We start from the raw sequence: 27,830 nt of genomic DNA, 5'->3' as shown, positions 1-27,830 counted from the left end.
TGGGAAGAAAGAGGTGCAGTGACACTCAGTCACTGTCCCGGACGCCGACATTGGCTCCTGCGCACTTCTCCAGCTCCTTCGAGGATGGCACTTGCTGACCCTAGATCCGAGTCACGCCAGGAGAGGCTGGACCCTGAGATCTAGGCCAGGGAGGGCCCGGAGGGCTGTCCCTGCCCAGGAGGCATGAGCCCTGCCACCAGCTTACTTTCCTACACCAGGCCCACTCCACACGCCCAGTCAAGTGATGTCCAACCCCCACAAGATTCAACCCAGCGACCTGGCCCCACCTCTTCTCAGCTCCCTGTTCCCCAGAGCAGCCTTGTGACATGTCCTTACTAGCGCTCCCGCTGCCCCTCCCCCGGATGCCCCTCCCCAGGGCGCCCTCCGGCCTGGCCAACTCCTATCATCCCTGAAGACCCAGGTGGGGCCATTGATTTCCCAAAGGCTCCCCCAACTCGAACCGCCCCTTCCCATCTCACAGACCCCTGCCCCCGTGTCTGACTCCCTTCCACACCACGGTTCTCAACCACGAGGGAACCACCAGGGAGGTGGTGAAAACAGGCCGCAGGGTTCGCTTAAATGCAGATTCTGATCCGGTGGGTCAGGTGAGGCCCGAGAACTTGCACTTCTACCGAGTCACCAACTGAGGACACTGGTCTGGGCACCCTGTTTGAGAACAGCACCTCTCGCCCCTCCTCCCCGCAAGGCAAGGACCAAGGACCATAGCTTTTCATCTTTGTATCTCAGCCTTCTGAACAGTAGGTGGCCTGCAGAATAATGCCCTCAGTCAATATTCTGAGACCTGAATGAGGGAGACTGAGTCAATACCATCGGCCACAGACACTGGGCAGATCCAGGCCTCAGGCTGGCTTCCAGGGGGCGGTAAGACGCCCACGTGCGTGTGTTTGGTTTGGTCTGTTTTTTCATTTTAAACCATCAGTTGTCTACATTTAAAAAACCAAGAGATTTAAAATACAAATGCAGCGAGTCGGCTCCTCTCAACACCTGGAGGACGGTCCTGCCCACAGGCAGCATCGGGACACCCCCTTATGGGTGGTTCCGCCTCCTGCGTGTTCAGGGGGCAGCTCTTTGCTGACTGCGCTGGGCTTTCTGTGCCCTTGGCCTGGTCTGGAAGGCAAGTGAAAGCAGGACCTCTCGCAGAATGAACACAAAAGAATGAAACGAAAACTCAACAGAGACCAGACCTACACAAAGGGGCGTGGCCGGGCGCCCTAAGCCCTTCCGACCCCAGCCAGACTGCCCAGACCTGCCCCGCACACTGCGTGTGCTCGCCAGCTTCCGGACCGCGGAGGGCCTACCCGCCACAGGGCTGCTTGTCTTCTACTTGAAAAACACACAGCGAGCTTTCACAGGGAGGCGGACGTCCCACTGACCAGCACTGACAGCTGGAACCGGGCAAGAGCTCATGGCCACGGTCATGCAGATTGAAGGGAAGTACCCCTGTCACAGTTGGGCGAGCACTCAGACCCAGGTGTGTTACTGGTCTTGTTGATGTGGAATTACATGTCTAGGTCACGTGTGCACACGGGCACAGAGCAGTGAGTGGAAAGGTGTGCACCAGATACAGTGACAGCTGTATCTTCTAGGTGCCAGCATTTGGGGATATTTTTAGCCTCTTTTCTACTTTGCTACATAAACTCAATCATTTATGATAAGCATGTACCATGTTAATAATCAGAAAAATGTTTTTATTAAAGGAACAGAAAACAATTGACTATTATTTTACATACTGGCAGCCCAGTGCACGGATTCATGCACCGGTGGGGTCCCTCAGCCTGACCTATGCCCTCGCAACCCGGGACCCCTCGGGGGATGTCAGATAGCCGGTTTTGGCCCAATCCCCACAGACCCGATCCAGACAGAAGGGAGCCCAATCCTGTGCATTGAACACCTGTCCCCTGGTGGTCAGTGCACATCATAGCGACCGGTTGACCGGTTGTTCGGTCATTTATGCTTTTATATATAGATAATTTTGGATACTATATATGCTTATTTGTTTGTTTATATAAAATGTGTCTTGGATCTCGGAATCCAGGGACTTCCATCTCTAGTCCAAGAGGACACCCTGTAAACTCAAGAAATGAACCTCCCAGCCCCTCTCCATCCGTCCCACACACTATAGGTCAGCAGTTTGCAGTCCTGGCCGCACATCAGAATCACCTAGAAAACTTAAAAAGTCCTGGTGCCCAGGCCACACCCCAGAACAAGCAAGCAGGGCCTGGGGGGATTAGAGGGGTGGTACCCAGGCATCAGCACTTGTTCATCTCCTGGGTGGTTCCAAAGAGCAGCCAAGGTTCAGAAGCACTAATAACTGGGGTGACCTCCTACATCTTCATCAAAGCAATGGCTGGAAGGAGGTGAGGTTCAGGCTCCTTCCAAAATAATTACCCTGTTCAGTTCTTGTCAGGCTGCTCTTGTTTCGTCATTAAAATCCTCAACAGAGACATGACTCTACGAGAAATTCAGCTGTTGAGACTTCAAACATGACCGCGGGGTCCATTCGTGGGCCGTCCCGGGCCCTGTGAAGGGTTCTTCATGAGAAGGTTCGCCTCCCTCACCTCCACCTCCAGTGAGTGTGCCGAGTGCCACCTGGAGCCCGGTGCTGGGCTGGACTCTGCCAGGGCAGCCACAACAGGCTTCACTCGCCCGACACCCAGGGAGTCAGGCAGGTGGCAGTGCCTCTCAGGGGGTTTACTCAGGTGTGATCAGCTATGGGACTGACTCTTAGGTGATGATGATGGTGGTGATGATGATGGTGGTGATGGTGATGATGGTGATGGTGATGATGGTGATGGTGGTGATGATGATGGTGGTGGTGATGATGATGATGATGATGATGATGGTGGTGATGGTGATGGTGATGATGATGGTGGTGATGATGGTGATGATGATGATGGTGGTGATGGTGATGATAATGATGATGGTGATGATGGTGATGGTGGTGATGATGATGATGGTAATGATGATGGTGATGATGATGATGGTGGTGATGATGGTGATGATGGTGATGGTGGTGATGATGATGATGGTAATGATGGTGATGATGGTGATGGTGGTGATGGTGATGATAATGATGATGGTGGTGATGGTGATGGTGATGATGGTGATGGTGACGATGAATCCTTGGTCCTGTCTCTGACCCACTAAATCAGAAACCCTGCAAGTGGGGACAGGATCCTAGGTTTTAATCAATGCCTCGGAAGCTACATTCCGATCTGAGACGAGCGTGCTAGGTGAAGTTTTCCCCTGCTGTGTGTGTTGTGTGTTGTATGTTCCCTACCCCACTCGCCCCCCCAAAATGGCCAGAAACAAATCTTGAAATAAGGGCTTGTCATGGAGATGAGTGGGAGGGAGGCGGGGGAGACCGGAAGTTAACTCGAAGCAACGGGCATCTGACCCCAGGCACAGAGGCGGCTCTGATGGCCCGGCTACGCCACAAACACTGCAGGCCATCAACAGGGCAGGGGAGGGCGGGCCCACCAGCTGTGGTGGGGCCTGAGCAGGTGCGCACTGCTTTGTACCCAAAACACGGCCACCCTTGTTTTGAAAGCCCTGGCACCTGGGCGAGCGTAAACGCAGCTGGGGTGCTGGGTGCCAGGGCACACACACCGTGAGCGAGCTGGTGCGGGGCGAGCTGGTGTGGGGCAGAGCCCAGCTTCCTCAAGGAAATCTGCCCGCTGCTGCCGGCTGCGTGGCCACAAGCGCTGGGACCCCACCCCAGTGAGATCCTTTGTGAAGCCCGGTGGCTGGAAAGCCAGGTGCAGGGGATTCCCCTCGAAGAAGAAAGCCTTGGGGTGAGGCTCCTGGCACCTTCCTGCAGAAGGTGGAGCACACGGAATTGCTGACAGGTGTTTGGCCTCACCTCGCCTTCAACACGCAGAGGCCTGAGCAGCAGCAAGCAGAACTGGGAGGGATGCTGGGGGGAGACTCGGCCAAGATCATCCTTAGCTACTGTGCTCAGCTGTCACCTTCTCAGTGAGGCCTTCCATGACCGTCCATACAGGACTTCTTCCTTTCTTTCTTTAAATATATTTTTATTGATTTCAGAGGTGAGGGGAGAGGGAGGGAGATAAAAACATCAATGATGAGAGAGAATCATGGATCGGCTGCCTCCTGCACGCCCCACTCTGGGGATCAAGCCCACAACCCAGGCATGTGCCTTGACCAGGAATCGAACCGTGACCTCCTGGTTCATAGGTCGATGCTCAACCACTGAGCCATGCCGGCCCGGCTCTTTCTTTTTTTAAAGATAGAAGCTATTAGAGCATGTCCACGTGCTGACGAGAATGATGCAGTGAAGGGGGAGTGGCTGTAAGAAAAGTTCCGGGGATACTGGGCCCACTGCACGAGGGAGGGATTGACTCAGCTGCGGTCTCTCCCCGGCCAGGAGCGCATGTCTGGGGAGACACGGGAAGTGCTGGGCACGATGCGGAGTCTGTGCGTGTGGCTGCAGGACACGTGGAGGCTGTGCTGTGGGAGCACGTGGACATTCTCCTCTGAGCTCTTCTGTTTTATCAAGGAAATAAGAAGGTTCCTGGGGCCCCATGGAGGCTCAGGGGAGTGGAGACATGGAGTCCGGTACAAGAGTCAGAGAGGAATGAATGTTGGGGAGATGGTGATGCGTGATCCAAGCGAGGTCTTGGCATCTAGGGTGCCTGACCCAAATTAGTTCCTGCAGGTGGACAGCGATAGCGATAGCAAGAGAGTGAGAGAGAGTGAGAGAGAGAGAGAGAGAGAGAGAGAGAGAGAGAGAGAGAGAGAGAACTTTAGGCAGACTGGGGTGGGGGTGTGTGAAGGGGGAGCAGGTAGGAGGAGGGGGAGCGAGTCGTGCGAGGGTCACACAGCAGGACACTCTTGCACAATGAACATGCGCACGGTGTACCTTTTAGACAAATGGTCCTGAGGCAAGGAGCTTGTGTAAGGGAGCCCTGTGAGAGGAGGCTCCGGCACAGGTGGGGCCCGTCTCCCGGGCTGAGCCGCACACGCTGTTTGCACGACAGGGAGAGAGGGGGCCGCTCAGCTTGTGGCTCTGGGCCCCTGGAGATCGGCAGCCTGAGTGATGGTTTCGAGCGGGAGGAAGCTGACAGGATGTGGAAATTCTCTGTGGTTTTCAATGATTCACACTTTCCTTGACCTGCCATGGGAACCGGCTCTGGGGGGACTTAAATGGTTCAAACTGGACACCAGAAATAGCAAAGTGAAGTCCCGCCCTCCCTCTCCCCGCAGCCACATAGACCCAAGGAACGTCAGGTATTCAAGAGCACGGGGCTGGGCACTTGCTCCACCTTGGAGCTGGGAGGCTGCAGGAGCAGGACCTGTGAGGGCAAACCTGCCTGCAAGGTGAGGTCCAAGGCCACCCTGCTGGCTATCAGCGGGTCTCCGGGCCCAGAGGGAGCACAGCGCTCCTGAAAGCTGACGGGGTTGATGCTGGAGGTGAAGCTGAATCCTATCTGGACAGGAGAGGTGCTTATGTGCAAAGCAAAGACAGCACGTGACTCCTGGTGGCAACCTGAACCGAATCAGAGTCGTGCTCCTGGAAACAGTGGGTGGTTCGTGCTAAATTCCAAAGCAGCCTCCTGCTAAGGCCGTGGACACGGGATCTGTAGAGTGCTGTCCCCTAAGGATTTAAACTTACTGAGAAGTGAGTAAATAAAAGGGGATTTGTTCTCTTGTAAAGACAAACATTGTGGTTGGGGTGGGAGGCGGTAAGAGTAGGGCCTGGAAGAGTCCTTCGAGGCTCAGCTGAAGCCCTGGGCGGTGTGGCTCAGTTGGTTGGGCATCGTCCCAGGCACTGAATGGCTGCCAGTTCGATTCCCGGCCAGGGCACAGGTCCGGATTGTGGGCTCGATCCCCAGGAGGGGACGAGCAGGAGGCAGCCAATGGATGTTTCCCTCTCACGTTGATGTTTCTCTCTCTCTCCCTCTCCTTTCCTTTCTAAAAATAAATTTTAAAATTTTTTTTTAAAAAAAAGCTCAGCTGGAAGTAAGCGCCGGCTGACCTGGGTCCAAGCCCTGCCTCCTTCCTGGGGAGTCGTTTATCCAAGTCTTACTTCCTCTGCACTGAGAGCAGCGGTGAGGAGCCACGGCCACCGGGCCATGAGGGCCAAATCAGTGCTAGTTGCCTTTATCACCTTCCTTCCCGAAAGAAACACTGAAATCCGGGACAGGCAGACGATCAGAGGACAAGACAGTGTCATCTTCCCACCAGGAAGGACACTTCGACCCAAGAGCTCCTGAACTGGCTGCAGAAGGAAGCACCTCACACAAGCCTTTGAGAGGAGGATGTACGTGTCAGCCGGTTTCCAAGGAGACGGTTCTTAACAAAAACTACTATGAGACACACTCCCTCTACGAAGACAGGATGCCACCAGGCCCCTGCTCCCAGGAGCGCCGCCTGCGTCCTGACAGGTGACGGGAACGTGGGAGGAGAAGCCTGAATGCGGGATGGAAGGCGGCACCCCCACACCCAGTTTGTGGAGTGGAGGGATGAATGAGTGCTGTGTTTCAGCTTCATGCAGAGACGGGGGCGGGAAAGGAGGAGGACATGAAGAAGTGGGCCCAGGGGACCAAGCATGGAGCACAGAGGCGGCCGGGGACCCGGTCGCTGGGCCTGGGACCGTAGTAAACACTAGATCACAAGGAACAAGGCAAGCGCCCAGGCTGGCTCTGAACGCTTTGGGTGCACCCCAAGGCAGTGCAGCCAGAATCCCACGGGGAGCTGGTCTCCGTGCACTCTCGGGGCTCCAGAACCAACCGCCCGACCGGCGGTGCTGCCCGAGGCAGATGCTGAGAGCGGTGTCTGTGAGCCCCGGCCCTGACCTGGAAATGGGATCCACGTCAGTTCTCTGTCCTTCATGGGTATTTACGATCCCCACGTGATCACCAGCTCCCTCGGCCCGGGACGCTGTTTTCCAATGAGATTCTGTGGAAGGCAGCACCCTACCCAAGACAGTCCCACAGGAAGGGGGCCTGGCCAGACCTCCGGGAACCCCCAGACTCCGCCCATCCCGGAAAAGCGCCGTGCACACTGGCCTCGGAAAGCCTCGCCATGCCCTGCTGTAAAGAAACCTGATACAGTGACTGAACCCCTCTTGCATCCACCCATGAGCACCCCCGGGTGTGGTGTCCCCTGGGGATGCTTCAGGATGGGGTCAGAGGGGCTCACTGCCCGTCACCCACTAACCCGACCTCAGCTAAGGACGTGGGCTTGGCAAAGGCGAGGAGACTGCATTCTTTCACCCACACACAGGCTCGGAGGATGCAGAGACTTTTCAAAGACGGCAGCATCCCTAAGGAGGTACAGGCGAGGCTGCAGACTTCAGGAGCGGGGGGCTGCGGTTTCGCTGGCCCTGGACCCTGAGACGTTGGAAAGACGGTCGCAATTTGAAGGTTTCCCTCCGGTTGCCCATGAGGGTCTGGGACCCTTAACCAACATGGAGATTATGGAAGCCCTCGCCGTGGGACCTGGTTCCCCAAAACGAACACTTGTTTCCGTAAAGCCGTGGACAGGGCAGCGTGGCATGAAGTCTGGCTCTGGGTAAATGGTTGGGTGATGATGTTGTACCCCAAAACAGCACCCAAAACACGACCACCCTTGTTTTGAAAGCCCTGGCACATATGGGAGTAGGCATGTTAACATGCATGTCCCCAGGCCCACCCAGACCTTCTGGATCAGAATCTCTGGGGGCAGGAAGGGCCCCCCAGGAATCTGCATCGTCAACAGACTTCCCCACGCCATTCTGATCCATGCTTATGTCCAAAACCACCGAACACACGATTTCCAGAAACTATTAATTAAGGGTTCACAAGGGCTTGGAGAAACCACGCGCAGAAACTACGGTGCCAGGTTCACGGCGACTAACACAACAGGAAGCCCGGCACGGGCCGTGTCAGCAACCGGAACGTCAGCTCTGCCTGGAAGCTGTCCCGGCCGCGGCCAGGACCTCCCCCAGGAGGCAGGGGTGTCCCAGGGGCGCGAGCGGCCCCAGCCCGGCTCCACTGGACCGGAGGAGCCAGAAAAGCGCACACCGTTCAACGCAGACGCTACCGTCACCGCGCACCGCTGAGGGCCGGGGCTCTCCCGGCGAACTGTCCCCCTGAGAGCGAACCTCCCGGAGCACAGCTCCCTGCTGCCACAGCGCCGGGGCTCAGCTCACGGGTCCCCGGCAGGGCCCCGCAGGCGGGCACCTTTGTCCTCGTGGTGTGTGACTGCGAGGGACCCGGACAAGGTCCCAGGGACCCCAACAGCCCTCCTTTGCCAAGTGTGCCCCTGCGGGAGGAAATGCACTGGGCGCGGCACGTGGGCTAGTCCCCTTGGCAGCGCAACCTCTCACCACAAAGAATAACTCTGTGCAGCGTGGTGGCCCGGCCCTCGCACTGCCATCCAGTCAGGCCCAAGCAGACAGATGGACAAGGGCCTCTCTTTGCTCATCTTTAGCTGAAACAACAAAACCTCCAAGATACTTCGCAATCCTGAAATACCTCACATTTCGGTAACTATGCCATATGATAAGCTCCTTGATCGTGCAAAGCTGGTCCTGAGTCCATTTATGAAGAAAACAGAATTCATTCCCATGAGAGTTTCATTCTTGTCATTTTCTTTTTCCCTTTTTTAAATATATATATATTTTTTTATTTCAGAGAGGAAGGGAGAGGGAGAGAGAGACAGAAACATCACTGATGAGAGAGAATCATTGATCCGCTGCTCCTGCACACCCCCCACTGGGGATCGAGCCTGCAACCCGGGCATGTGCCCTGACTGGGAACTGAACCATAACCTCCTGGTTCATAGGTCGATGATCAGCCACTGAGCCATGCCAGCCGGGCTGTCATTTTCTGTCCCTGTTCCAGCCCAGCCCACTCCACTTCCCCCTTTCACCAGCATCCCCTCCCATCCTGCCTTCCGCTCCAGTAGTCAAAGGTGTCCAGAAGGGAGTGGGCCTGCTCAACCTCTTGTCAGGGATGCCACGGAGCAGACTCAAATGTGGCACAGAAAGTCCTCCTAGACCCTCAGTCCTAGAGTTCGTGGGCCCAGGATCTGGGTCAGTTCACTGAAGGCAGTGCTCCTGAACACAGCACAGCACGGCGGAGACCCTCTGGTGGGCGCTGCTCTCCCTTCCCAACGTGGTGAGTTCGAGTCCGCAGAAGCGGGCGTTCACCTGCCTGTCAGATGGTAGATGTTCAGTGATGAGACCAAGCCTTCCTTGGACCGTGGGAGATGGCACCAGTGCTGTAAGTGACAGGTGATGTTGGGGGAAGGGAGAGAGGTCCCTTTACAGCCCAATGAAGGGGCTGCCCACAGCTGTGGGACGAGAACAGACACCCAGACCCGCATCTGGGAGTGAGCGTCAAGCAGCATCGGTGCTACCTGGGCTGCTGTAACTCTTTCTGCTGAAGAACGAAGTGCCTTTCACTCCTGCCAGCGCATGGATCCGCCCCGCAGCCCAGGAGATTGCTTCAGTTTTTCAGATTAAAAAAAAAATCCAGGCACACAAATAAGTCCATCATCGTGTCTTAGGCCCAGTGGAGGCGCGCCTTGTGTGGGGGAGGCTCTACAGTTGGCTCAGGAGGCAAACATCGCAGGTGCTCACGGGCTGCCTTTGAAAACCCTTCCATCTACTGTGCGGCATGGTCTCTTTGGTCTGGTGTATAGAATCCTACACGGAGCCCAAGATAAAGGCATGCCCTAAGGTAGATGTTTAATTAGGAATATACCTGCAGCCTGGCAGGGGCTCAGTGGCTGAGCATCGACCTATGCACCAGGAGGTCACGGTTCGATTCCAGGTTGGGGCACATGCCTGGGTTGTAAGCTTGATCCCCAGTGGGGGCCATGCAGGAGGCAGCCGATCCATGATTCTCTCTCATCAGTGATGTTTCTATCTCTCTCTCCCTCTCCCTTCCTCTCTGAAATCAACAAAAATATATATTTTTTTAAAAGAATATACATGCAAAATATACATTCAGAGGACTTTAAATGAAGAGGAAAATGAGGGTGTACAGTTAAGCGTTCATTAAAAAAAGCCGAGTGCGCATGTGCAGCCGGCCACGGCACCGCGGGCTAAGCTCTACAGCTTGGCGTTAAGACAGATGAGCTGCCCAGATCCTCGGGCCTGGCAGCAGCTGGGTCACAACACAATAGCTCCGACTTACAGGGCGCTCATTGCCTGCCACGCTCTGTGCTGGGCCCTTTACTGTGTCCTCTCAACCACCCATCGATGGGGCGGCCTCTGCTACCCTCCCCACTTCATAGAAGACCCGTCTGAGGCTGAGAGGGAGCGGGAACCTGGCCACACTCGCCCAGTGAGTAGCAGAGCTGGAGCCGGAGGTCTGACTCAGAGACATGGGCCTGTAGGAGCGGCTCTCAAATCCGGTGTTAAAAATGGGCCATTTGTGTCCAGCCAGCATGGCTCAGTGGTTATGTTCCGACCTATGAACCAGGAGGTCACTGTTCGATTCCCGGTCAGCGCACACACCCAGGTTACGGGCTTGATCCCCAGTGTAGGACATGCAGGAGGCAGCCGATCAACGATTCTGTCATCATTGATGCTTCTATCTCTCTCTCCCTCTCCCTTTCTCTCTCTGAAATCAATTTTTAAAAAACATATTATTTTAAAATGTGGGCCATTTCTCCCCAGGCTGGTGGCTCACCTGGCTGGAGTGTCGTCCTCTCGTTCTGTTCCCGGCCAGGGCACATCCCTAGGTTTCGGGTTTGATCCCCGGTCAGGGCGTGTGCAGGAGGCAACCGGTCAGATGTTTCTCTCTCCCTCTCCCTTCCTTTCTCTCTAAAATCCATCAACATATCCTCAGGTGGGGATTTTAATAAAAGTGGACCATTCCTTAGGTCCATCTCGGACCAACTGACAGATTCCTGGCTGACTGCCCAGCCGATTCCGAGGTGGAGGGTCCCCAGGCCACGCCAGGACCCCGCTGCCGGCCCCACCCGCTCAGTGCGCTTCCTCCTTCACAGCGGGTCCGCCCGGCTGGAGGGCTATTAATAAACTGCCTGACACGGGGCTGATAACGCCGCAGCCACATCCTCCTCCACTCCTCTCCCGAGCGACAGCCCGAGTCCCCCACACGCCCAGCGCCTGGCTGGGTCTCCTGATTCAGGATGCAGTACAGCCCCTGCAACCGGACACCTTTCCCTGCATGACATCCGCCTCACAGTTCACCCAAATAAGGTTTCACTTTTAAAATAACACAAAGGCTGCCTACGGATGCGGCTCTGGCTCTGACGCAGCACGAGGGCAAACGGGCGGGACCCGCACTTCTGAGTGGCATCACCCCTCCCTCCGATGGCAAAGGCGCAGGACCAGTGCCAGATGGTGACATTTGTCCACGTCAAGCCGATTAAGTCAGGAGCGGGTGAAGCATGGTGCAGACAGAGAAAGTGACGGCACACACACGCGCACACACACGCACATACGCGCGCGCACAAGCACGCACATATGCGCACACACACACACAAGCGCACACACACAGGTGCACACAAACACGCAGCCAAGGCTACATTCTTTAAACCGGCAGCAGACGCCCTGTCGCCCTGGCCTCTGCAGTCGCTCGCCCCTCACAGCTGGACACAGCTGTGCACTCACCCACCTGCAGCTGCAGGTCCACAGTCCAGGCGGACCTAGGCCTCAGCCCAGGATGAAGCCCCTCGGGCCTTCTGCCCGCACACCCCTGCCCGCACACCCCTGCCCACACACCCCTGCCCGCATACCCCTGCCCGCTCACCCCTGCCCGCACATGCCTGCCCGCACACCGCTGCCCGCGCACGCCTGCCCGCGCACTGGAAGCTCAGGTGGCCCCATCTAAACACATGAGCAGCCTGAAGCCTCAGCCCAGGGAAAGGCTCCTCCCCTGCCCAGTTCTCCAGACCAGGCACCGGGGCATCCCTCCTCCTTCACTCCTTCTCCCTCACCTTCCGCATCAAATCCATCACCAGCTCCTGTGGACTCCACCTCTAGTCTACCTGCCTCTTCCCAGCCCCCCACTGCCCGACGATCCTAGTCCGCCCTCCCCCCGCCCCCCCCCCCACCCTGTCCCAGCCGCCAACTCCCGCTGGGAGGAGGTGGCAGCCTCCTACAAGGTCCTCCCAGGTGAGCCGCCCTCACAGGTACCTGCACAGAGGAGGAGCCTGGCTCAGGGAGGGTAATGCACACACTAAACCGTCCACCATGAATAATAAAAACCTAATTAAAATATTCATAACTTCTTGCCCTGTCTCCACTCTCCACCCCGTACCCCTGAAACGTTGGAGGCTCCCCCTGGCTATTACACAAAGTCCAGACTCTTTGTAAAGGTTGGTCACAGTCATCTCCACGCCTGTCATTGGCTCTTTCCTCATGCCCACTCCACCCTCCAGCCAAAGTGAAGGCTGTTCAGTGGCGATCCCCTCTGACGGTCCATCTGATAGCTCACCCAGCAGGTGGCTAACATATCCAGGAAGCCTTTCAGTGCGTTTCCCTACAGACCAGATACTTAGGGATTACCAATATTTTAGGCAAATGCCAATTATTCCGGGTGGGGAGCTAATCGTGTGTCACCTATGTCCCCTCCTCTGTGGGACCTACCAACTCTTGGGCAATGGCTCTCTTGCTTTATAAATACACCTCAGCGCTCACATAAGTAAATGCACCAAGCACATTTTTCAATGAACTCTTCAGTCACTCATTAGTTCACTGTTTACTGAGCAACTACTCTGTGCCGGGCACTGTGCGAGATCCCAGGATCACAGGGCACAACCCACAGAGCAGGCGCAGAGTAGGTGGTCATAGAAGGTATTCTCGTGGGGAAAAGGGCTTTCAACACAACAGATTATACGATTAATTATTTGGTGACGGTTTTGTAAAGTACTACGAAGAAGAACCGGGACAAAGAGAGCATGTCACTCGCTAGCTAGTCTGGAAGGGGAAAGGAGAAAGAAGACTTCTTTAGGAAGCGATGTGCGAGCTGAGCGCTGAAGAATACGCTGGAATTCAGCCCATCATGGGGACTGGCAGGGGGAAGACCCCAGGCAGAGGGAACGGCGCTTGCACAGCTCCATGTGGGAGGGGGATGCATGTGAGGAAGCCAGCCTGGCTGCGGAATGAGGAGGACCTGGGGAACAAGGCTAGGGTGGCGGCAGGGCCAGCACCTCGGCCCCGCAAGCCAGGGCTGCTCACACCATTGCTTTCCGGTGTGTCGTAGACCAATACTCTTGTAAAACCAATAAAAATGGGTTACTAGAAAATTAGAAGACAAACAAAACACTAGTCCACGTGTTGTTCTTTTACTCTTAGACTTAATAGACATAAACTTATCTTGCCAGTTCCTATAAAAGTTCCTAAATGCCTGCTCTCAATTTGTGTCCTTGCTTGGGGCTCACGGATCACAACCTGGTCCCGGTCCAGGTCACACTCTGAGCAGCAAGGTGGATGGGAAGCCGTCCGAGCGCTTCACGCCTGGGTAAGGTGGACTCGGAACCGTGTTTTCCAAAGGCCATCCTGGCTGTTGGATGGGAATGGGTGTGGGGTTGAAGGGTCAACTGGGCTACTGCAGGCATCTTGGTGAGAAACCATATACCTTCCAAGGAATGATATTTAAGTTTGCAGCAACCTGCGAACTGGTCATTGACATCCAATATTAAGTGAGATTTAGGTCATCTCCGGAAGCAGAATTCACATTTCCAAAACCTAGTAAATCCAGGCTCTACGAAGCCTTATTCAATACAGCCCTCGGGGACCTTCTAGCAGGATCCTCGCTGTGGCTTCTGCAAACAGCCTTCCCACGCCATCCACAGCCCCTCTGGCTTTTACCGAAACCCCACGATGATCCCCCACGTTACCCAGCCTCCCAGAGAACACAGCTGCCATGCTCCATGCAAATCCCTGCGATGAATGAAATCCCAGAGGGCGAACAGAACCTGCTGACCATGGGCTGTTCTCTGCACTGTTGTCTCACCTCCCTTACACTGATGAATTTCCAAAATGTTTAAGAGACATTGAGTTTATGCAGCTGGGGGAGAGAGGGTCCGGGGGTGGGGGGCAGGCCAGGAGCAAGATCAGAGGCCTTTGCCTCTAGAGACAGAAGGCAGCTGGGCCCTGCCTCCACCAGGCATCTGCTGAAGACGCAGTGCCTGTCACGGGGCCTCTCTGAGCCTAGGTTTCCTCATCTACACAATGGAGCCAATCCCTCTGCCTGGCTCAGCTGCAGGGCTGACATAGATGTTTTCAGTGTCATCCAGACACACATTCTGTGGTATGAGCCACACGGTGGGCATTGAGCTGGACACTGAGCTCACAGAGGCAGGGAGGGGAGGCACAAAAATAAAGGGCGAGGCTGCACACTGGGTACAACCCGCACCCGGAGAGGGCGTGTCAGGGAAGGGCTCCTGGATGGGGTGCTGGTGGATCCTTTAAGAACTGTCCCCAGTATTTAAGCCTAAGAACACCCTCCTAGCGAGAGGAACCAGATGAGCACGATGCATTTGGATGCCACGGGAGCTCAGTACCGAGAAAACATGTGGGAATCAGGGAAAGCGGGGAGGCAGGGCGGGGACAGGGGTCACAAGGGCCCTGTGCACCAGGGAAACAATGAAATGAGACAACAGGGAGCACGCATGAGGATCCGCACTGGGCTGGCTGCCAGGGTGCCTCGGAGTGCGGGTCGGTGCTGCTGCTGCAGTGGGGAGAGCAGCGGAGTGGCTGTGAGTCCTCGCGGGGAGACTCCGAGGGCTGGACGTCCTGTGTGGTGCAGGTGAGGGCAAGCGCGGTGACCTGACTGGCCACTGCGACCTCACTCGGCTGACAGGCCAGGAAACTCAGGTCCTCTGCACGCTCGAGAGAAGGTGCAGGACTCTGGGTGTTGGTCCCAGGTAGAGAAGAGCAGCCTGTCTCCCCCCGACCTCCCGAGAGAGCAGGAACCCCTCTCCCTCCCGCCACTATGGAGTGAGGCCCCGTGGCTTCCATCACTGGTGTCACAGATTCCAAAAGCCATCAATAGATTCCATGTTCCTGGCGGCTGAATGAAGACAATCCTGACGTTTTCTCTACTCTTCCTCAGAGACCACACCGACATAGGGAAATCCATCCAGAGTGGGTGAAGGTGTGTTGTGTGTGTGTGCATGTTTGTACTTGTGTACCTGTGTGCATGTGTGAGTGTGTGTGCATGTCTGTGTACGTGTGTGTCTTCTGTGTACACATGTGTGCTGTGTGTTTACATTGCATACCCTGTACACATGTGTGCATGTGTATCTGTGTACATGTGTGTGCCTGTGTGCATGTGTGATTGTGTGTGCCTTGTACGTGCATGTCTTTCTGTGTACATGTGTGTACTTGTGTTTACATTGCATGCCTTGTGCACATGTGTCCATGTGTGAGTGTGTCCGTGTACATGTGTGTGCATTTTATGTGCATGTGTATACCTGTGTGCGCGTGTGTGTGTGTACTTGTGTGCATATGTGCGTGTGTGCGCATGCATGTGCAGGTGAGCGGGTGGAAGGCAGAGAAGACCTCAGAGACCCCTGCTAGGAGCTGCCTACTTCCCAGAAGGGCTGCCCTCCAGAGGGTCTAAGACCCGCCATCAGCTCTAGCTTCCCACCGGCCCTTCCTGCCCATGGAATTCTCTCAGGGGATAAGGGCTGCCCCAGAAAGGCAAACGCACATCCTTAATCAAGCTGGGGAAATCCAAACACATCTTTCCGATCTTCTTACTGCAAGCAGCCATCTGCAGCGCGGGGACGCTGACCCTCCCCCACGCCCGCCTTTTCCCAGAAGAGCTGTGCTCCGGGGAGCTGTCACCCGCAGTGACAGCAGAGGCCGGAGCGAGCCGGCTGAAGCAGGGCGGCTGACGTCAGCTGGCCAAGCCGTTCAGAGATTAACGAGTTCATGGGTCTCACAGCCACTCAGGGGAAAGAGACCAAGATAAACTGCCCAGATCTGTTTCTGTGCCGGAGCTGCCCGCCCACGCCTCCCCTCCCCTCCCTTCCCGAGAGGGCAGACACGGGGCAGGAGGTGAGCTCGGGCCTGGGGGGTGCGCAGACCTCAGTGTGAATGTAGCTGGACCCCCTCAAGTTTCTCAAACTTCGGTGTGCGTCAAACTGCCCAGAGAGTATGACAACACGGGCTCCCAGTCTGACTCACCGAGGCTGGTGTGGGCCTGAGACCTGGCGCTTGCCCAGGCTTGCAGGGTAGGCCCAGGCAGTCAGCCTGCGGGCCACTTTCTGAGCAGCCCTGGCTCCCTCTTGCCACTCAGCGACCTTTGCACAGTCACCTGCCTTCCCTGGGCTCCAGTGTCCGCATCTTCTGAAGGAGCGTGAGACACCCGTCTCCGAGGGTCGCCGGGGCGTCCGTGAGAGGACCTGTGTTCCCAGGACTGGCACAGAGGCAGCAGCTGCTCACAGAACCTAGAGTCGCATCAAGAGAGCCAGGAGCCCCAACACAGTGACACAAGTACAACACAGTGACACAAGTAGAATCCTGGGCCCTGAAGCCCAAATCTCAGAGAGTACTGTGGGCGCACCACATACACACACACACACACCTTCATTTACTAAAATATGACCAGATCTCTGGGTTCCTTGAGGTTTACTTGCTCCTGAGAAGATAGAAAGAGAAAGCAGTGACAGGGGACCACTCCGTTGGCCTCAGGCCTCACTGTCACTCAGTCCTAAACTTTCATTAGATGGAGGCCCTGCTCATGCCAGGTGCTGGGGACTGAGCTGAACAGGCCTCTCTGCTGTCCCCAAGAAAATCATGGAGCCAGACACAAGCGAAGGACTCACATGTATGATCTGGAGCACTGTCACGTGTGGGTGTGTGTGTGGGTGTGTGTGTGCACGTGCGCGTGAACAGGAGAAGCAGAGGCTAGCTCAGCGCCGTGGAGGGCCTGCCGGGCTGGACAGAAACCCCTCGTGAGGGCAGTGGGCACACACTGGGCGCTGAAGCAGCGGAGTGACCATCACACTGTGCCCTGGACAGAGCCCGGTGGCTGCTGTGGAGGTGGGCGGAGGACACGATTAGAAGGAGGGAAGCCGTTCAGGAGGCAGAAGGCGGTGACCGTGTGACCGAGAGTGACTGCTTAGGGACATGGATGAGGGAAAGAAATCAAGAACAAGACCTGCCCAAGCTCGTCTCAGATCTGTTTCCCCACTTTGCACCTGGCAAGATTCACATGAGGATTAACCCCCAGAGACCCGAGCATCTGAACTTGGATACCAGCTCTCAGAGGGCGCCTCACGGCCAAGGCGGTGGCGTGGTCGGCCTCACGCCCCGTCCAGCCACCAGCTCAGGCAGCTGGGTCATCGCCAAGGAGCCAGACCAGGCCCCAAAGGGACAGGACAGGGTCTCTGGATTCGGATTTGGGCTCAGACTCCCCTCAGGTGGGGGCCTTGGGCAAGTTCCGAGCCCCTGGGAATGAGGAAACCTAATTCCAGGGATTAAATCACATCCCAGCATGAGGTCTGGCCCACGGGAGGCAGCCCAGGCGGCTAGGTGACACGGAGCCGGGGCTGCAGCTGGTGCTCAGACCGGCCTTGTCTGCTAACCTGCCTCTTCCAGACCCAAACGCCTGACGCTCACGGCTCCGTCTTCCATGTGCTGCCTCCTCGCCCCGAGAGCTGGGCCGGGCGTGGGGCATGGCCTGGGGGAGGCAGGTGTGCAGAGGGGTGAGGGCCAGGGTGCGCCCCTGCAGACTCTCAGTTAACAAGCTGTGCGCACCCAGCGCACCCTGTGCCAGCGGAGGGAACTCAGGAGTCTGGGGCTCCTGAGGAATCGTCATGTAAAACATAATAATAATAACCCGGCTGGTGAAAGGAAAAAATAGCCCGGCCAGTGAAAGAGAAGGATCAGCCAGCCAGTGACCTCAGTGCCTCGATTTAGGGCCTGGCTCACTCGTGGGAGCTCCAGGAAAGCCAGGGAGCAGGCGGCCAACTTCCTGACGCGCTATTTTGGACGAGCCTGCGGCCTTCTGTGATTTGTCACGCAAGCCAAAGGCCATCTTCCCTAAGCCCTCCAGGACCCCCTACAGGCTCAGCGCCTTCCACAGGCCGCCCTGGCTGCCACGGGCCATCTGCACCCGGCTCAGTTCCCCTCTCGGAGCCTCAGTCTTCTCATCTGTGAATTGGAAACAATGGGATCTACCTCTTGGAAACCAGGATGATTAGACAAATGATGTCTGCGATGCGCCCTGCCCCCAGGGGGGGAGGGGAAGAGGGGGGGACCAGGGGGAGCAGGAGCCCCCAGCAGGTCCCCCTTCTCACTCCACGGTCCGACCTCAGTAGCTGTGCACAGGGTATGCAGTCAGCAAAGGCTTGTCGACTGGAAAGACGTTTACAGCATTTCGTATGGTGTTTCCCAGCTCCCCACACCCACAGGGGCTGCCAGTATCTTCTCCTCCCGAAGAGAAGTTTGATAAACTGCGCTCCATATTCTGCACAGAGAGGAGGAGAGGCCCAGGCTGGCGAGGGGCCGCACCGAGGCCCAGTCGGGCTTTCCCTCTCTGCCTCCTTTCCCCCTTCTCCCCTCCCGCCATCAGCACGGCGTTAATCCCACCTCTGCGCTAGCACCGGCGGCAGGGCTGGCTGGACCGGTGCCCCGAAGGCTCGGGACACAGGCGCTCAGGGCCCGGGAGACGCCTGCTCTGGCCGGGACCCCGCCTGGGGCCCAGCTCGCGACTGGGGTGGATTTGGGCTCCGCTGCTCGGCAGCTGGGGACCTCAGGCGGTTCCCAAGCCTCTGTGTCCTCGGAGGGACGGTGACACATCGCTGAGACTTACATCTGGATCTGATTTAAACTGCCTGGCTTTCTCACTACACTGGGCGGAAACTGTGAAAAGCAAACCAAACAGAAACACAAAGCGCTGCTCTGAAGGGAGGGTTTCTTCCTCCGGGGAAAGTCCAAGAGCAAACAGCACCGTGGTCCCCCGGATATCACCGTGGGGGCTGAGGCGGACCCGAGCCATCTAGAGCGGCAGTCACCAACCGGTGGTGACTCCCAACAGAAGCCACCTGTCGCCCGCCAGGCTCCTCGGATGAGTCCGTTTATTCTGCAGGCTCGCCTCTCAACAACTCCCGTTACCCCCTCAGTCAGGGTCACTGGACACAGCACCAACTGCATCTTGTCTCTCTTTTTCCGGCTGTGGACGGGCGCCCGGAAATCCTGTCCCACCTAAACAAAGGACGTCACCAGACCCCGAGGATTGGACCGCACCGGGCCCAAGAGAGCTGCCACGCGGGTCTTCCTGCTTCGGGCTCACTGATGAGGGTGGTTAGGACTTTGGCTGCCAGCCAGACCCAAAGCAGAAAGTCCCTCAAAATCAGAGTCAAGGTCGGGATGGGAGGCAATGAAGGGCAGAGCAGTGACTGATCGTGGCCCAACCAAATGTAAATGAACAAGCCAGTCCGCAGTGGAGGGGTCAGGAACCCAACTCCAACCCTCATTAGCTGTGTGACCTTGCAAACGTCAGGCAACCTCTCTGAGCCTCAGTTTTCCCATTTGCAAAATGGGAATGTGTCCAGATCCCTACGTCTCAAGGCTGCCCGGGGTCTTATGGGATGATGCGCGTGCAAAACATCTGGCCCGGAGGAGGTCCCACTGAAACATGAGTCACTTTTTCCCTCAAATTTCACCCACGCCAATTCTTAGTTTCCCCAAGCAGAGCGGCAGTCAGAAGAGGGCAGCCCTCTGTGGGTTCTCGCTACGCAAAGATCTCATCTGCCTCAACCCCCGGGGACTGGGAGAAGCCAGAACGTTCCCGTCCTGCTCCATGAGTTCCCTGTTGGCCTTGGATGCCAGGAATCACGTCAACTTTGACTTTGACATTGAACCTGCCCGTAAGTGCCTGCTAATGCGAAGCTCAGCGATGGACATCAGAAAGGCTAGAAGGACACCTGGTGGGTGTAAGTCACTCACTATTTTGAAATCATTTATTCCCTGGGCATCAGCTCAATATCATTATTTTTCTTTTTAACATGCCACCGATTTTAAAGTATTGCACTTAATTTAAAAAAACAAAAACTGATGGATTAAAATGACCCTGAGTGTCCCTAAATAGTTAAGGGTGTATTTCCCAAGAACAGGGATAACCACAATATAGATATCACCTTTGGACATTTACACTGACAATACTTCTGTGGCACCTGATGCCTCCTTGGGATTCGGTTGGGATTTCGTATTCTCAGCCAGAACATTGCACAGACGACGTTTCCTTCTCGGGGTCCCACACGTGGGGGCACACAACGTCCATCTGTCCTTCAGAAGTTGTCTTATCGTGATTGCCTGATCATAGGTGATGTCAGATTTTCCTCAATATCCCTACTGCTTTATTCCCTCCCTTTCAAGAAGCTTGAGGACCATGCAAATATCCTGCCCTTCATCTAAATCCCACCATCCCCTAGGTCAGCGGTCGCCAACCTTTCGGACCTCACGGACCACCGGTTGGCGACCGCTGCCCTAGGTTGAGTATCCACTGGTTCTTTCCTGATCCGACCTTTGCGATAATTTGCTACAAAACAAGGGTTGCAAATGCTGCCCTGGGTCACTAGGGTACCTCTACACTCCAAACAATCGAGAACCACTAGATAGAGAACCCCTAAAACACTGGCAGGTGCTGACGATTTAATGGGCAAACTACGCAGGTCATTAAAGGTAGTATTCGTGTTTATCAAAGAAGGGACTAAACCCAACATTTATCAAGCACCTATTGCATTCAAGCCCTTTCTATACTTTATCTCGGTGACCCTTCCTGGCCCCGCTACGAGGTAGGTGCTTATTCTTTCACAGGTTGACACGCTGAGCTCAGCGGGATTGGCTAACATGCCCGGAGTCAACCAGCCACCAAGTGGCTGCCCTGAGATTTGAACATAGGTCCACTGACTCGAAAGCCCATGCCTTTTACACTCCACTACTCCCAACGCTAGTTTCTGATTCCCTGCAAAACGGATCTGAGCTGTTCAGTCTCTCGTCACACGGTGCCCACCGGCGGGGGAGACCTCATGCAGGGACAGCCATGCCACCCAGGTTGGGTGCAGCCCACGTGCAATGGCTGAGAAAGGCCCAGGAATTATTCCAATGGATCCACCGATTCAGTGCCCACATTGACCCTCTCCCTCTCTCCGTCCTGAAGTTCATGCCCCAGAGTTCCACGCCCCACACTCCCTGGTACTATCATGGGACTAGGAAACAAGCAGCCACAGAGCCCTCACCGAAGCTCTGCCTGGACGCCTTCCTTTCCCCTTTCCCCTCCCTCTTCAAGCAGGCCGCCCCAAATGCCCAGACAGATGCTTTTTTGTTCCTCCAGTTTCACACCACAATGTCCCCTATTGTTCTTTACTCCAAATTACGTTTCCCTTGGGAATCTGGGGTGGCTTTGCCAAGAAGCAAGGGCAACAGTGCAGTTTGTGACGAGACTCATTCGGGTACATACAGTAACGAATGGTGCGTATCTGAAACGAACATGTTAGGTCAGTGATGACCACGGTGATGACAGGGGGAAGAGGGCATCCTTGAGAACTCGAGGGTGAAGTTTGAATGTTGCCTTCAAAGGCTAGCACAACTGATGCGGGGGGGGGGGGGGGGATTGCAGTGAGAGCTGTGTCTGCAGTCAGCATGAAGCCCATCGATTCATTAACAAAACTAATGGTGCCCTGGCCAGTGTTTCTCAGTGGCTAGAGCATCAGGGCATGTACCTGGGTTGCCAGTTCGATCCCCGGCCCCCTGTCAGGCAACCAATGTGTCTCTTGTCTCTTTCTCTCTCTCTTTCTCTATATCTATCTATCTATCTATCTATCTACCTACCTACCTACCTATCTCTCACCTCTTCCCTCCCTTTCACTCTCTCTAAAATCAATGGAAAAAATATCCTCAGGTGAGCATTAACAAAAAATAATAATAGTAATTGTGGAGGCAGCCTCTTTCAGAGAAATCAGATCTAACAACACTGATTCCTGCTGGGCTCCTGAGGAGGAGAATGTGCTTAGACGTCAGCTCATGCTGCTGCCTCTCTTCTGGAGATCTCAGCGCTGACGTGAGCACTGCTCTCATTCTAGAAGGGGGACAGGACGGAGGGCTGTGCAGAAGGAAGGAACACACCCCAGAGGGCTGGAGAAGGCTGAAAGTAAAGCTGCCGCTCAAGAGGGTGGAGAAGGACACGCAGAAACATCTAGAACAATGTCTCAAACATTTTTAGCAGTGAACCTCTTACTCAAATGGAAATTCGCACAGAACCCCAATATGGATATAATGATATTTAATTATCATAATTTTATTTAAAAGTGGAAACTTTTATATATTTATTATAAAGTGAGTCAGTGAGATTAATTACATGCTGTTTTGTTAGATGTGGAAACTTCAAATTGGGGGTTAAGGATGACTGTTGTGCATTCTATCAGCTTCGGCCCCCAATGTATTTCTCTGTCGGGGATCAGTTACACAGCATCAAGTAAAATGCTTTTTTTAATTATTTATTTGTAAGGTTGACTATTTTTTTAAATATATTTTTATTGATTTCAGAGAGGAAGGAAGAGGGAGAGAGAGATAGAAACATCAATGATGATAGAGAACCATTGATTGGCTGCCTCCTGCACGCCCCACACTGGGGATCAAGCCCGCAACCTGGGTATGTACCCTGACCAGATATCGAACCATGACCTCCTGGTTTATAGGTGGATGCTCAACCACTGAGCCATGCCAGCTGGGCTCAAGTGAAATTCTGACTGGTACTTATAAGCTGGGACCATCTGGGTGAGCTTTGCTGCTCACCCTACAATCTCAGGATACTTTTCCAATACAGTAAACTGAGCTCATCAAAGCAGCTTTATTCCAAGTTCCACTAGAAAAATAGCTAATCTTGCAACATAAATTAACATGTTTACAACTGCTGATGTGTTCAAGAAATTGATATATTTTATAAAATAAAACAAACACATATAATAGTTGTGTTTTGTTTTTAGTTGAAAGCAATGGATCAAAAGCTGTGGTACATGTATACAATAGAATATTACTCAGCTGTAAGAAAGAATGAATCTTACCGTTTGTGGCAGCATGGACAGATCTAGAGGGTATTATGCTGAGTGAAATCAGTCATGCAGAGGAAGACAAATACGATATGGTTTCACTTACGTGAAATTAAAGAACAGAATAAACAAACAAAACAAAACAGAAACAGACTCCAAGATACAGAGAACAGACTGATGGTAGCTAGAGGGGAGAGGGGCTGGATAAAAAAGGTGAAGGGATTAAGAAGTACAAATCGGGCCCCACCAGGGTGGGTCAGCAGTTGAGCATCAACCCAGGAACCAAGAGGTCTCCGGTTCGACTTCCAGTCAAGGCACATGCTCAGGTTGTGGGCTCGATCCCCGTAGGTGGCGGGGAGGAGGCGGCCAATCGATGATGTTCCTCTCTTATCAATGTTTCTATGTCTCTATCCCTCTCTCTTACCCTCTCTCTAAAAATCAATAAAAAAACATGTTCTTTTAAAAAAAGAAGTACAAAGTGGAAGTTACAGAATAGTCACAGGGATGTAAAGTACAGCAGAGGGAATACAAGCAATAAAACTGTAATAACGATGTGTGGTGCCAGGTGGGTACCTGAACTACCAGGGGGAACACTATAAAATAGATGGTTGCCTAATTGTTATGCTGTACACCTGAAATGAAAACAAAACAATAATGAATGTCAACTGTAACTGAAAAATAAAAAATGTTTAAGGGGGGGCACCTCTCTGACTCCTTTAAAATTTCAGACAGTTGATATATAAAGATATGTCAGCAATAAATTTGGACTTTAGTAATTTTAAAAAGTTAAAAATATATTTTACAACAGACATTTGAATCCAACATTGGCCCAGTTCCTAACGCACCACGACTGGGCCCGAGGATCCCCCCTTGTTAGGTAGGGGAACAAAACAACAACACAGTAATGGTCCCATATTTGAAAAAATAATAATGAATGTGCCTGTGTTAAAACCCAAGCAGAAAAACATATATATCAAAATGCCAATAGTGATTCTCATGTTGATATTACAAGGAGGATTTTGTGTTCCCTTTTCCAGTCTTTACTATATAAATTTTTCCACCATCAACATGGACGACTTGCATAATAATTGTTAAAATAACGACGACAGCGGTAATATCACGCTGGCAATTGTTCAGCTTTTTCTCCTTTCAAAAGCATTGAGGAGCTCATTCTTCTTCTCCTTAGCATGAAAGTACCACGACTCCCATTAACAGAAAAAGACGTGGCTTGCCTTCCCCTGAGGGACACTTCAGGGGGGATGATTACAGCTGCCATGACAACAAGGGGAGGATGTGATGTCACATAATGAGCCAGTGGCTGCAATGTTCCCATCCCAACTCGGAGCTCCAGCCGCCAGCTGGAAACCCAGCCGAGCCCTCATTAAGGGCATCTGCTCAGTAATTACTACAAGTTTCGCCTCATCATGCATCCAACTCCAAAAACAGCCCGACCCATTCACAGGGGCCTTCCCCCTTCCGCCCCCCACTTGTGTCGAGCTCAGACTGACAGCCCCCAGGGACCTGGGTCAGCGTGGAGATGCACCTCCATCAACAGCCACCGGGAGGGAAGAAGTACTGAGGACTCACTGTCCCAGACAAGCCCCTGCGTATCGCCAAGGGATCTGCTATTGCATCTCCCCAGGACGTTTAAATGGTGTCGTTTCCATCAGAGAAGACCTCCCACACCTCTCCCCCATGGAAAAGGACAGCAGATCACAGCGACTGCACAGCAAGCCGGGGACCGATGCAATGTTAGATGCGTGATGCGTTCTCCGACAACGAACGTGAAATCCCAAGATGCTGTTGGCACAGAGCTCTGCACAGAGCAGGCAAGCTGCTCTATGGAAGGAGCCAGCCAGACCCGGCTCCCGGCCCAGCCCTACTCCTCCGTCCCCTGAGCCGTGGGTTTCTCCCCTATAAACTGAGAATAATGATGAGTGGAAAGGGTTGCTGAAAATTAAATATGAAGCTCTGGTACTCAAACACGAAAGTTCGTTCCCGGAACAGGTGCCCACGGAGAATTGGATGGGTAGGTCAGTGAATAACGGGTCCCTCCTCGGGTCTCCAAGGGACCAGTCTCCCGCCACTCCTCCTGCCAACCATAGCAAGACCGGCTCTGGTGTTCTCACACATGCTGCTTTCTCTGCCTAGAATGTTCCTGAAATCTCTCCCCTGCCCATCCCATCCTCAACCTCATCCGGTTCCTGCTCCCCAACAAAGCCACACACCGGAGTTACCTAGAGAACTTCCTAAAACCGCACCTGCCTCGGCCCCGTCCCGTAAGGACAGAATCGAAGCGTGGGGCTCAGAAATCCTGCAGAAGCTCCCCATTTGGTTCTTACGCAGCCAGCCCTGCCCCGGAAGTGCTTGAAAACCACTGATCTGGCTAATTCTTTAGAACTCGGCTCAAGGACTCTCTGGCTGGTGGCTTGGCAATTCCTTACAAGTTAAACACGAACTCCCCATACCACCCGGAGTTTCCCTCCTGGGAATCTACCCAAGAGGATGAAAACATATGTGCACGCAAACATGTGTAGCCAAAACAGGGAAACACCCTGTGTCCACCAACTGGTGAGTGGACAACAGGCAAATGCCTATAGCAATAGGATGGACACTATTGGGAATAAAACAATGAGGTGGTTATACTTGGTGATTACGCAACTCTGAAAACTTACTAAACATCGTGGACTGTACTTTTACACGGGGGGAATGTTATGGTATATAAATTACACCTCAGTGAAGCCGAGTGAAGAGATGGGAGGAGGAGGGGAGGAGAAGCGAGGCAGGAAGGCTGAGTCCACGCCTCTGCTGACCGCTGCAGGCGGCGAGGCCTCTCTGCCCTGGGTTACCCACATCCTTTACGAATCCTCCCCACACGGGCCCGGGATGTTATTTTTTAACATCAGTCCCCCCACAAGCCCGCAAACTTTCCAAGAATGAGAACATTGTCTAATGTCTCCTTGGATTTGCAGGGCAGCCAAAGGGCACCTAGCAAATGTCTGGAAGAGAAGGATGAGGGGTGAGTGACCGACGGAGCTTTCAGTTGAAATAAACTATAAGAAACATCTGGTCCTGAGAGCTTCTCTCCAGTTGCCTCCTTTATACAAGGTCATGAGCCCTGTCCCGGGATGCTAAGCGGAGACGCTGGCCGACACACAAGTGCATTGAGTTCTCACCGGAGGCACATCCGGGTGTTAGGCGCCTTCCCTGACGTCCCAGGCAGAGTCAGGCTCACACACACCACTTTAATTTCTAAAGCGCGGGGGGAGGGGGGGGGGCGCGTCGGTCAGGATGGAGGTGTAAGTTTGTATAAAATGTGTGTGTGTAACTGGTGACACAGCACTCCACAAACAGGCCATGCTGTGAAATGCTCAGGCAAGTCTCCCCTGGCTTGTGCGGCATCAGAGAGAGAGAGAGAGAGAGAGAGGGAGAGAGAGAGAGAGAGAGAGAGAGAGAGAGAGAGAGAAATGAGAAACTTTAAATGCCCATACATACAGTTAAGTTTCCCCTCCCCATCCCATTTAAATATCAAACTGCAATAGACCATTATGTGAACCTAGGATGAAGAAAATATGGAAACAGAGTCACCTAAATAGTAACAGAGGTCGTCTCTGAGAAATGAGGTTTCCTTTCCCGAGTCTCCTTTCCCGAGTCCCTAACATGAGCTGCATCATTTTTACAGGCGAATGAAATGAATAATCCTCTCCTCGTTTTCTTTAAAAAATGCAGGAAGTAGGAAAACGAGGAGCGCCTCCAGCCCCCGCAGGCCACCTGCCTCTCTGACAGTCTGAACGTCCGCCTGGTTTGTTCCGAGAAGAGAGTGAACTCAGGACGACCCAGGGAGGACCGGATGCAATGGAGGAGCACCGTGCACACTGGAGGGGCTGGGGATCGCACAGTAGCAGACGGAGTCCCCACAGTGGAACCACAGTGTGCTTTTGGGAACACAAATCCGATGGTCTCTTCTGCTTAAAACCGTTAGCTGCCCTCCATCACTCTTGAGAAAAAGACCAAAACCCTTCAGCTGGCCTGCCCTTCACCACTCCAGCCTCTTCTCGATCCATATTCCTCCTCTATTGCCCTCCAGCCACAGGGCCTTTGCACAGGCTGCCCGCTCCGCCCAGATGCGCCCCTATCGCCTTCATCAGGGAAACCCCACCCCACAGACTGGGTTCCATCCCACTACCGGTAATCACACAGCACCCTCACCCTCCATCAGAGGACACAGCACTAATGTCTATGGCTCTGCTGGGCTGGTCAGCTTCACTCACATTGGATCCCTAGTGCCTCGCACCCTCGCTCTCATTTGGCGGGCACTTCGTACAGAAAGCCTAAGTGACTGACTACAATCGTGGGCAAGCAGGGACACTAGAGAGTATAAGCCTAGACCAGTCGTCGGCAAACTGCGACTCGTGAGCCACATGCGGCTCTTTGGCCCCTTGAGTGTGGCTCTTCCTAAGCGTTAGGAGTACCCTCATTAAGTTAATAACAATGTACCTACCTATATAGTTTAAGTTTAAAAAATTTGGCTCTCAAAAGAAATTTCCATCGTTGTACTGTTGATACTTGGCTCTGTTGACTAATGAGTTTGCCGACCACTGGCCTAGACAAATGCACAGACCAGATCATGCCGGGCCCGAGAGCCCTGTCTGGAAATGTAGGCCTGGCCCTGCCCGTGGTGGGAAGCTACTGTGTGGTTTTAAGCTGGAGGGAAGCAAGGTCGGTGTGTGGTCCAAAAGAACATTCTAGCTGCCGAGGGAGAGGAGCCCGGAGGGGAGGCAAGACGACTGGGAAATACTGCGATGGCTCGGGAGTGAGGC

General features: G+C 54.1%; 1 protein-coding gene across 1 annotated transcript in view; it reads right to left on the bottom strand.

The window, feature by feature from the left end:
* The window catches only part of PDE1C (phosphodiesterase 1C), a 277,067-nt gene that overhangs the window by 239,725 nt on the left and 9,512 nt on the right, over positions 1 to 27,830 (bottom strand).

The sequence above is a fragment of the Myotis lucifugus genome, unplaced genomic scaffold (assembly GCF_000147115.1).
Source record: "Myotis lucifugus unplaced genomic scaffold, Myoluc2.0 scaffold_52, whole genome shotgun sequence".
NCBI classification, from domain to species: Eukaryota; Metazoa; Chordata; class Mammalia; order Chiroptera; family Vespertilionidae; genus Myotis; species Myotis lucifugus.
This window is presented reverse-complemented; position numbering and strand designations above follow the sequence as displayed.